We start from the raw sequence: 10,296 nt of genomic DNA, 5'->3' as shown, positions 1-10,296 counted from the left end.
GATGATCAAATGGGCCATTGAAATTCAGAGTCTCGAAGTCACATTCGAGCCCAGAAAAGCAGTGAAGGGGCAAGCCTTTGCTGATTTTATTGTTGAGATGACTCGTCCCCCTGATTCTCAAGTTCCAAACCAAGTCTGGAAGGTATATGTGGACGGGAGCTCCACCTCAAATGGTTATGGAGCAGGCGTCATATGTCAGTCACCAGAGGGCGACAGGTACGAGTATGCTCTACGTTTCAATTTTCAGGCCTCAAACAACAAGGCAGAATACGAAGCTTTACTAGCCGGAATCCGCATGTGCAAAGCGGCTGGGGCAAGAAAGATAGATGCCTGTTCTGATTCACAATTATAGTGAGTCAGTACAATGGTGAATACGAAGCGACCCATCCGGCAATGATCAAGTATTTACAGGCGGTACGACAAGCAGTCGGATCTCTTGAAGATTTTCATCTGATTCAAGTACCAAGGTCTGAAAACAACCAGGCGGATGCTCTTTCAATGTTAGCATCCTTGGCCTCCTGTGACACTCCACGAACTGTTTTCTGGGAGGTGATGGAGAAAAGAAGCATCGAAGGAGACCTTATTGGAATCTTGGATAGAAGTTCAACCTGGATGGATCCAATCAGGGCATATCTGACAGACGGCACCTTGCCGGATGATCATCACCAGGCGGCTACACTGAAAAAACGAGCGGCCAGCTTTGAAATGATAAGGGGAGAACTTCACAAAAGAGGGTACCTCCAACCCTTCTTGAAGTGTGTTACTCCAGAAAAGGGGCGAGAGATACTAGACGATCTCCACTCAGGTTACTGCGCTTCCCATGTAGGCTGTAGGTCGCTTGCCCAACGAGCAAGGCGGCAGGGTTACTTTTGGCCTACTCTAGAAGCAAATGCAATGGAGATGGTGAAAAAATGTGACAAGTGTCAAAAGTTTGGCAAGCTAATTCACTGTCCGGCTACCGACCTCACTACCATCCATAGCCCACTACCGTTTGCTAAGTGGGGCATGGATATTCTGGGTCCCTACACGCCTGCTACAGGCGGTAGGAAGTACATGCTTGTGGCAGTCGACTACTTCATTAAATGGGTAGAAGCGGAGGCTGTCAAGGGAATCAAGACGAAGGATGTGATTTCATTCGTCTGGAAAAATATCATCACTCGGTTCGGGGTGCCAATGTCTATGGTTTTTGATAATGGTCCCCAATTTGAGACACCTGTTCTCAAAAGCTGGTTGGGTGACCAAGGTATCTCACATTACTTTGCATCAGTCGGCCGTCCACAGGCAAACGGCCAAGTAGAAGCTTTTAATAAGATCATCTCAGACGATCTCAAGAAAAAGATTGAGCGAGCAGGCGGCCTATGGGCAGATGAACTACCACATGTTCTCTGGGCCATTAGGACGAGTGAAAAAGGGTCAACAGGGGAGACTCCATTTCTCCTAACCTATGGGGCAGAAGTTGTTCTTCCAATTGAACACTACGAGCCGACTCTTCGAGTAATGTTATATGACGAAGAGGCGAACTGGGAATCCATGCGCCTGGCCTTGGACTCACTCCCAGAAAAGAGGGGCAATGCAGTCTTGCGCCATGAAATTTACCGCCTGAGAATGACCAGATCATACAACAAAAAAGTACACAGGCGCCCACTCAAAGTGGGGGACTTTGTACTAAGGAAAATGGAAGTAGTCGGTAGGGCTAATGAGTCCGGCAAATTAACTCCCAACTGGGAAGGACCCTACCGAATATATGAAGAAGTCCGGGACGGCACCTACCGTCTAGAAACTCCAGACGGCTAACCCTTGCCTCGAACCTGGAATGTAGATAATCTCAAGAAATATTATTTTTGAATGATGTAAATAGCCGAGAGCTACCTAATAAAAGTTTGCTATTTCATTCCATTTAATTTGTACTACGAGGGGCATGCCTACTGATAAACAGTCGGCTACTCTCAATGCTTTATTTTTTACACGCTTAATTAAGAGGGGCATGCCGCTTGTTCCACACAACCGACTACTCTCCCATAACACAGTTCACCAAGAACTATCAAAGGCTCATGGCCGAAATGATCAGACCAGGCGCCAGGCCAACTGATCCAAATATTAAACTAATCCGACCTGTCCCAACATCATAACAGGCGTCCGGCGGCATCCATCCGGATGAAATTTGTCGCAGAGAGCAGCTCCCTTTTGGGTGGAACATTGTTCTATAAAATAATTACACGGCACCTATACGACTGTCTAACCAAGACAACCACGTAGCCGTTTCTAAGACAAGGATACCTCTCACTTAATCGACTGATCAAGTCCAACAAGTGTTTGCAGTAACCATCCGTGTCAAATAACCGACTGAACTACTTGGGATAAGTACAGCCGGTACTTTATGAGTTAATATCCAACAAACATTGGCGAATAAAGGGGAACAATCGGTATCCACCGCTTGAAACAGCTACTACTCAAAAAATCGGCGACTAAGTAACGATCATGTTTACTTTATAGTCACTCCTTAAAACTTGGTTCGAAACTAAAAAGGTGTTCATATGGCGCCTGTTCTTACTAAGTTATCACATCAGGGACTAGCCGGCCTACGCCGCTTAGTACCTCTATTACTTAAAACCATGGCAAGTGGGTAATCACTTTCCTACTTGGAAAATTCCAAAAAATATGACGGAATCGCCTGCCTAAAGGGGAACCAGCCACCAAGATATGGTAGAAACCGAATTGGATAAATGGCCGACTGATCGCCTAGCCTGGAAACATACAATCAGTTGTCCAGGGGCATAGGCAGGGCCTTTACATTTTACCTATCTACAACTATCGGCCATACAAAACAGTCGGTATAGCATGCAATTGGATATCAGAGTTTCGACACTTAGCCAAAACAAAAGCATATCTCGGAATTTTTGACAAATAAGGCGACCTAAAAACATGGTCGCCTAAATTCTATTAACAGCCGGCCACAAAGGCCGGCATAAATATTCAAGACCCCGGCCCCTTGGCCGGGTAAATACATACATAAAAAAGCCGGCCATAAAGACCGGCAAAATATTCAGACCCCGGCCCCCTGGCCGGGTAAAACAAAAACAGACGGCACGCAGGCCGAAGAGAAAGAAGACAAAAAGCTCAAGTTGGGGGCAGATCTTCAACAATAGCAGCCGCCGCCTGGTCAGCATTCTTCTTGCTGGACTCGGCCTCAGCTGCATCCTTCTTGGACACATCCACCCCAATCGGCACCAAGGCAACAATCGGATCCTCCGCCTCCTCAAGTGCCTCATCTTCAGCAGCCGCCAGGACCTCTTGGTTATACCTTTCAGAGCATTGGCGAAATTGTTTTTCCCAAGAGGCTAAGTCGGCATTAGGAAAGAGGCGGCCCCAGGTCATGCCCTGGATATGGCCGAGTCCTCCATCATCTCTCGGACCAAATCCTTCTTCTCTTGCTCAGCCTTTGCCGAGAGCTTTTCAGTGAGACTCTTCTCCTGGGTCGCCAGGCGTTCCTTGACATGCGCCAAGGATTTCTCCAAGGTGTCATATGAGGATATTTTTCGGCGAAGAGGTCTTTAGCAACCTTTACCTCTTTGTTCTTCGCATTAAGCGGCTTGCGAAGGCCGTTAACTCGGAGCAGGGACTGAGTAAAAGAAAACAAGCGTCAGATTTCAAATAAAAAACAGGCGTCATGGAATTAAAAATTAATGCTAAGTATACCTCAGCAAGGAGCCCTGCTATTCCATCCAGGTCAAAGGTACCGACACCCCTGACCGCCTCTCTCTCAGCCGGAGGGACGGCTTTGATCATGGACTTGGCCACTTCGACCAGGTCCGGTTCCTGAGGGCCGGCTGCATCAAGCATAAACAAGAATGTTAGATAAAGAAAAAGGAAAGAAGGTTCAAAACCAGAATGGCAGTTTCATACTTCTAAGCAGCCTGCTAGGAGTTAGAGAAGGAGTGGCCGGCTGTTTCTCAGCCGCCGCATGTTTCCTGGCAGTGCCAGGAGAACTCGCAACAGTCGTTTTCCTGGCCTTGGAGTCCGGCTGTTGGGAGGAGGAAGTTCTTGGTGTGCCCGTCAAAAAAAAAAAAAAAAAAAAAGAGCACACGGTCAGTATATGTATAAACCCAACCTCTTAAACATAAAAAGGGGAAAAGGTGAGAGTTGGGAACTTACTAAGGGCGCCTCCTTGTTAGGAGAATAAGCTGAAGATTGTTGCATGATGGAAGCACGCAACATAGCAGCCGCAGTCTTGGAGGCGGTAATTTTGCTCATGGCTTCCGCTACAGGAATAAATGCTAAAGTTAGTAAAAGTTCGTAAAAATAATCTGCAAAAGCAAGTATTTGGCAGGCCGGCTACCTCTTGAGCATCGACTGCTGAGGCCACAAGCGGCCAGAAAGTACTCGTCATAGAGCCATTTGAAGCTCGGGACGCAGTGCAGGGGTACTTGCTCTCGTACCCCTGTAGTAGAGTCGACCCTCGTCTCTACTTTAAAGAGTCCTTTGTCCAGGATCTCTTTTTTAACCTTTGGGGGAACAGGCGGCATGCTGCGACCGCATGCAAGAAGTGGCGGGTCTCTGTTCCACCTGTTGAAGCGCTGGTTCAGCTCCTTGTCTGAACTCTCAATGATAAGGAAGGCGCTTCTCCAATCCTTCCATTTGTTCTCTTTACCTCTTGTCATGAGGTAGCCTCGGTGGCTCGTCAATTGGTACTAGCCGGTACCGCCTGCCTTAGGGGTCCGGCTGAGATAGTTCATGTGGGCGAAAGCCTCGAAGTTTGGCTCCACCCCGTGCATTTCGCACCCGGCTACATAGCCGAGAACGTTGAACCAGGAATTTGGGGCTAACTGCCATAACCCCAACTCATATCCGTCCAGGATCCGCTGAACGGCCGGATGTAAGGGGAAGCGCAGCCCAGCTCTGATGGCCGCCTCGTAGCAGCCAAAGCAGGCGCTATCGTAACCGGTACCAGCCGGCCAGACGACTGTGTCTTCCGGATCCGGCAAAAATACTAAGAAGCTAGGGCCCATCACATGGTTCGCAATAAAGCTCCCCACTTTTTCTTGCATGGCCTTGATCCGGCCTTTTGGAACCGTGCAGTAGTAGGGGGTGTTTTGCTCTCTATAGGAGGTGGATGGCTCCGCCCAATTGTCCCCTTTCTCAAATACATGAGAAAGCCTCGCCTCTTGTAGGCAGTTGTTTTTCTCCTCTGTGTCTAGAGAAGCATGACCAGATGAACTAGAATCGGACTCGTCCTCTGAAAAGTCCGAAGAGGACGACTCCTCTCCTCTCCCAGAGGGGCCCGCCTCCTCTCCTTCAATAGGAGCAGGAGAAAATGTAGACATGTCTACGGTAAAATGGGAGGGGACCACCTTGATCCCTCCCTCAGAGCTGTCGGCGGTCAAGCCGCCTTGGTTCATTTCAACATCTGGCACCTGGTCAGATGTCTCACTAATCGGCACCTGGTAGGAGGAGCCGTCTGAGTTCGTGATCCTAGCAGTTCTTTTAGTTCTGGCCATTATGTTCTGCATAGACACAGAGACAGTCGGACTTTGTATAAAGGGCAAAGATTGGTTCGAAAAAGGGCAGGCGGCACTCCTAGTCCTAGATTCAGCCGTCCCCGGTGACCGGCTGATCACTAACCTAGGTCGTGTCGTGTGCTTCCGTGGTGCCATTTCAAAAAGGAAAAAATAAAGTAAAAGAATGAGAGAACCGACGGTTACCTGAACGAGTGAGAAGTTGACGAAGTTCTTAAAATTCTGAGTAAACAGCCGACTTGTCAGAGCAGGCGGTAGGCAGGAAGTGTTCGGAATGTCAGAGCAGGTTCAGGGGTCCGAATGTTCTCTTAAAAAGTTCTCAAGTGTGAAAATAACTGAGGTCAACACGCCCTTATATAGGCAAAATGAGAAGGCGAAGGGTCACCTTCAAATTCAAAATTTGACCGGGAGTTAACCAAGTGACACCTGTAGCAGGCCGTCGCCTGTTACGGTCCGACACCTGTCACAGGTAACACGTGACCAGTCACGTGCCACCTGTGAGGGGCAAATGATTAGGGGGTTTTTACCCACCAATCACCATCTGACAAGTGGACTAATCAGGTTCCGCCATGTGTCCATTCACAGAGGCAAATAGGAGCCTGCCACGTGTCAATCAGAGATACGTCCACCATGGACCAATTGCGACACGACACGTGTCCCCCCATGCCAAATGGGTAAACCGGCCAACAAGGCCCAATCCTTGTGGGAAGCCCAGTCAGCTCTAGGTTTAACCTAAACCTAGAGAGTGGCACGCTTCCCAAGGTTATAAACACCTTCATTAATTCTCATTAAAGGGATTACACACAAAAAAACACTCTCGCCTAGAGAGACTCAATTACAGTATTCCGCATTAATTACTCCTTACACAAGTACTAACTTGACCGTTGGAGGCGAACCTCCAATCACTCGGAGTGTCCGTTTGTTTTGCAGGTACAGGCGTCCGGTTCCAGTCTCGAAATTGTAATTCTCCCGCAGGACATCAGAAAACCCCGAAACAACTAACACTTGAACCGAACATGACAGTCAATGGTTTGATGAACGAGGTTCATAGTAGTATTGGTTCAAATCCAATGAATGTCGAACTTAATATTAAAATGAGGTTTGATACTGGCCAAGGGGTTCAAGTGTTACCTGTTTCTACGAACAGACATTTGAAAGGTGTTCCCAATGAGATATATGTAGAAACGGTGCCTATATGTACCCAACAAAGTACTCGGCCAGAACAGCAAGCTACATATGTCTCCGATTACAACACCGCGTCCCTCCAAGTGCCCTCAAACCACATTCCATCGACTGAATATGGGATGGGATCTTTCAGTCGAATGCTACCGGACGATCAATTTCACATGCCGTTAAGTTCTCATATAGCTTCACCAGTACATGCGGGGGGATGTGTGACAATGTTCGGCCAACCCGGTCCTTCGTCATCGAACACCGTGGCACCTTCACCGATGCAATTGCATAGTTATTCGCCTATGCAAGGTGATGTTCAAGCATCACCGTCTCGAGAAAAGCCAAATCATTTTGATGATATTGTGAATAATGAATTGTCGGTGTATGATGTGTATGCGAAAATGGATGATGAGGACGAGAACGGAGAGGAGGATGATGAACCTGCACAGATGGAAGTTGGAGAGCCCTTGGTTAGAACTCCCATACCTTGGTTCAGTGAGGTAAACGAGAACTATGAAGTTGATCAGTATTGGGCCGAATCAGGTAGCCATACATCGTTTGTTCCCGAGGGAGAATTTGAGAAGGGAATGTATTTTGAAAGTAAGAAATTGCTTCAAGAAATGGTGAAGATGTATTCTATATAGAGGAATCAATTCTACACCACAGTGACCTCGAATGATAGTGTCCTTCATCTGCAATGCAAGAAGAAATGTGGTTGGATGCTACGGGGTACCAAATCCAGTGAGCACTCGCGTGGTTTTACCATAATCACGTACAAAGGCCCGCACCGGGAAACATGTGTCTCTGAAGTACTATCTACTGATCACCCACACTAGGATTCGTCCATAATAGCAGAGTATGTGAAGTCCTTTGTGCGGAAAGATCCGTCCTTAAAAGTTGAATTCATACAGGATCTAATCTCCAAGCAATTTCACTTCGATGTCCCGTATCTGAGAGCGTGGTATGCTAAGGAGAAAGCTATTGCTAAAATATTTAGGGATTAGGAGAGTTCTTACGGCAGACTTCCTCACTTCATGCAAGCACTCCTACGGTCAAACCTGGGAACATGTGTCGTATGGAAACACAAAGCTTTGGTGGACCGTGTGTACTACAGCAACATGGAAGTGTTTGAACGAGTGTTTTGGGCCTTCGGTCCTTGTATCGACAGCTTTAAACATTGTATGCCTATTATCTGTATCGATGGGACGCACTTGTACGGGAAGTATAAAGGAACACTGTTGGTTGCTACAAGTGTTGATGGAAGCTTCCAAGTAATTCCTCTAGCATTTGCGGTGGTTGAAGGGCACAGTGGGCACAGTACGTAGGCCCTAAACTCATTCTGGACGGCACCATGGTTCGTGGAAAAGGTCATCCAAGGTCGAAGCGCATACGCAATGAAGTGGATGACACCAACCGGCCCCCCACCAAATGCAGTCGTTGTCACCAACAAGGTCACAACGGAATTACTTGTCCATCTAGACCGACACAGGACCTAAGTTTATACTTGTTATCTGTTGTAGTAGTATGTAGTAGTGTTATTTTGATTATTTTGTACCAGATTTTCTAAAGTCTGTAAAATTGCGGTCACATGGATGATTTATATTTTCTACTTTGGATGTTGTTAGAAATTTTCTGTCTTTGCCTTTCAATCGTCCACCTTATGTTAAATTGCTATTCCAGTTATTGTGTTGGTGTTTGGTATGTAACGTTTTCAATGAACAGATACCATGGACGGACAAGATAGGACACCCGGACCCGTTGACCCTTCTGTCCTGACTCTGCAGGACACACATCGGAGCGTCGACGTATGGAACAAGACGGTAATATTTCATTTGTTACTTTTTTGGATTCATTGATGTACTATCTAATATTAATTACAAACGATCAATGCTTTTTCAGGGTGACTTAGCGAGGACACTGATTTGCAGGAACTGCACTACCCAGGTTCTGGGCGGCTGGGTTGTCGATAAATGTTGTCTTGCGTACGTCGAGTACACTGGCTTTGGCGGTATTCATCGGATGGGGTTCAGGGAGATCGACCGACAGCTTGTCACTGCGCTAGTGGAGAGATGGAGGCAGGAGACGCACTCCTTCCATCTACCAGTTGGGGAGGCGACCGTTACATTGCGGGACGTCGCGATACTGACGCGCCTTCCTGTACATGGGACTGTGGTGACAGGATCTGCGATTGTCGATCCCGTTGGTTTGGTAGTCCGATTTCTCGGGGTGCAGCAAGGTCCCAACGATATTAGGGGCTCCGGGTTGAGGACCGGCTGGTTACGAGATACTTTCCGTGCCATGCCTGCGGACACTGATGACGTCACAGTTCAGAGATACGCTCGAGCATACTTGTTCCTACTCATATCCGGCGTGTTGTTCGGGAACAAGAGTGGGAGCCATTTGCAGCTTATTTACCTACAACTGTTAGACCACGACTGGGATCATATCCGTGGATACAGCTGGGGTAGTGCCTATTTGGCGATGTTGTATAGCCACCTGTGTAGAGCCTCACAGAGTGGTGCACTCGAGATCGATGGACCTCTGATCGTGCTTCAGGTAACCAACCTAATTTTTCACAAGCTATTTAGGCAATGACTAACGTCATACTTAACATAGTTTTGTATTTTGCTATTGCAGTTATGGGCTTGGGAGCACATCCACGTAGGAAGACCAGGTAGGTCTGCTGTACATCGTCAGGGGCAACAGGACCGAGATGACCAGTATGAGCCGTACATCGCTCCACCGCTCCCTGCAGCTGATGAGGCATACGGTTGCAGGTTTGTAACATTTGTCATTCTTTTTTGCCCCCATACGGTTTCATTTTGCTAACAAACAAAACAACTTTGTTGCCATAGGTGGGTGGTCCCCAGACTCACACAGGCGCATGCAGCAACGGGTCTTCCGTACTACTGAGACGCCCTTGATTGACTCACTGAGCATCAGGTGGAAACTTTTAAGATATTTGTAAACAAGTATGTACTGTGTATACTGTATGTGGACTAACTTAATTATAATATTTATTTTGGTGTGTTATTGCAGATCACCTGGGATCCGTATGTACCGGAGTTGGTAGATGTCATGCCTGCACATCTACTGGATCATCAGGCAGAGTGGCGTGCCAGGGTCCCCCTAATTTGTTTCGAGGTCGTGGAGAGTGGCGTCCTAGACAGCGTTTTACCCTGGAAGTTTAGTTTGGTAAATACTTTTGCTACGCAACCATTTTGGTATTTATTTTGTCAATTGGGCTTAGTTTGGAGAAAAGTCCCTATTTACGCATATATGTTAAAGAGACCTATTCATTTTAAGTGTTTTGACGTTTATCACACTTTTAGCTAGGGGTTTTGATAAACCGGACTAAAAAAAAATGGACCGGACAAGATCAAAGAGAATTGATTCGATAATGGTCGAAAATTTTAAATTGGTCTTTGGTTGGATTCAGTTATGGATTGGATCGGTTTTTTTGTTCAAAATTATGAACAAAAACCTCTATAATATGTAATTATTACCTTCAATATGGTAGGAATGTTTTATTATTAACTATTTTTTGTTAAGACGTTTAAAGGTTAACTTGAGATGTGTAAACCCAATATTGTTTCCGACCAAGGTTAAC

The sequence above is a fragment of the Chenopodium quinoa genome, unplaced genomic scaffold (genome assembly GCF_001683475.1).
Source record: "Chenopodium quinoa cultivar QQ74 unplaced genomic scaffold, ASM168347v1, whole genome shotgun sequence".
Lineage (NCBI taxonomy): Eukaryota > Viridiplantae > Streptophyta > Magnoliopsida > Caryophyllales > Amaranthaceae > Chenopodium > Chenopodium quinoa.
This window is presented reverse-complemented; position numbering follows the sequence as displayed.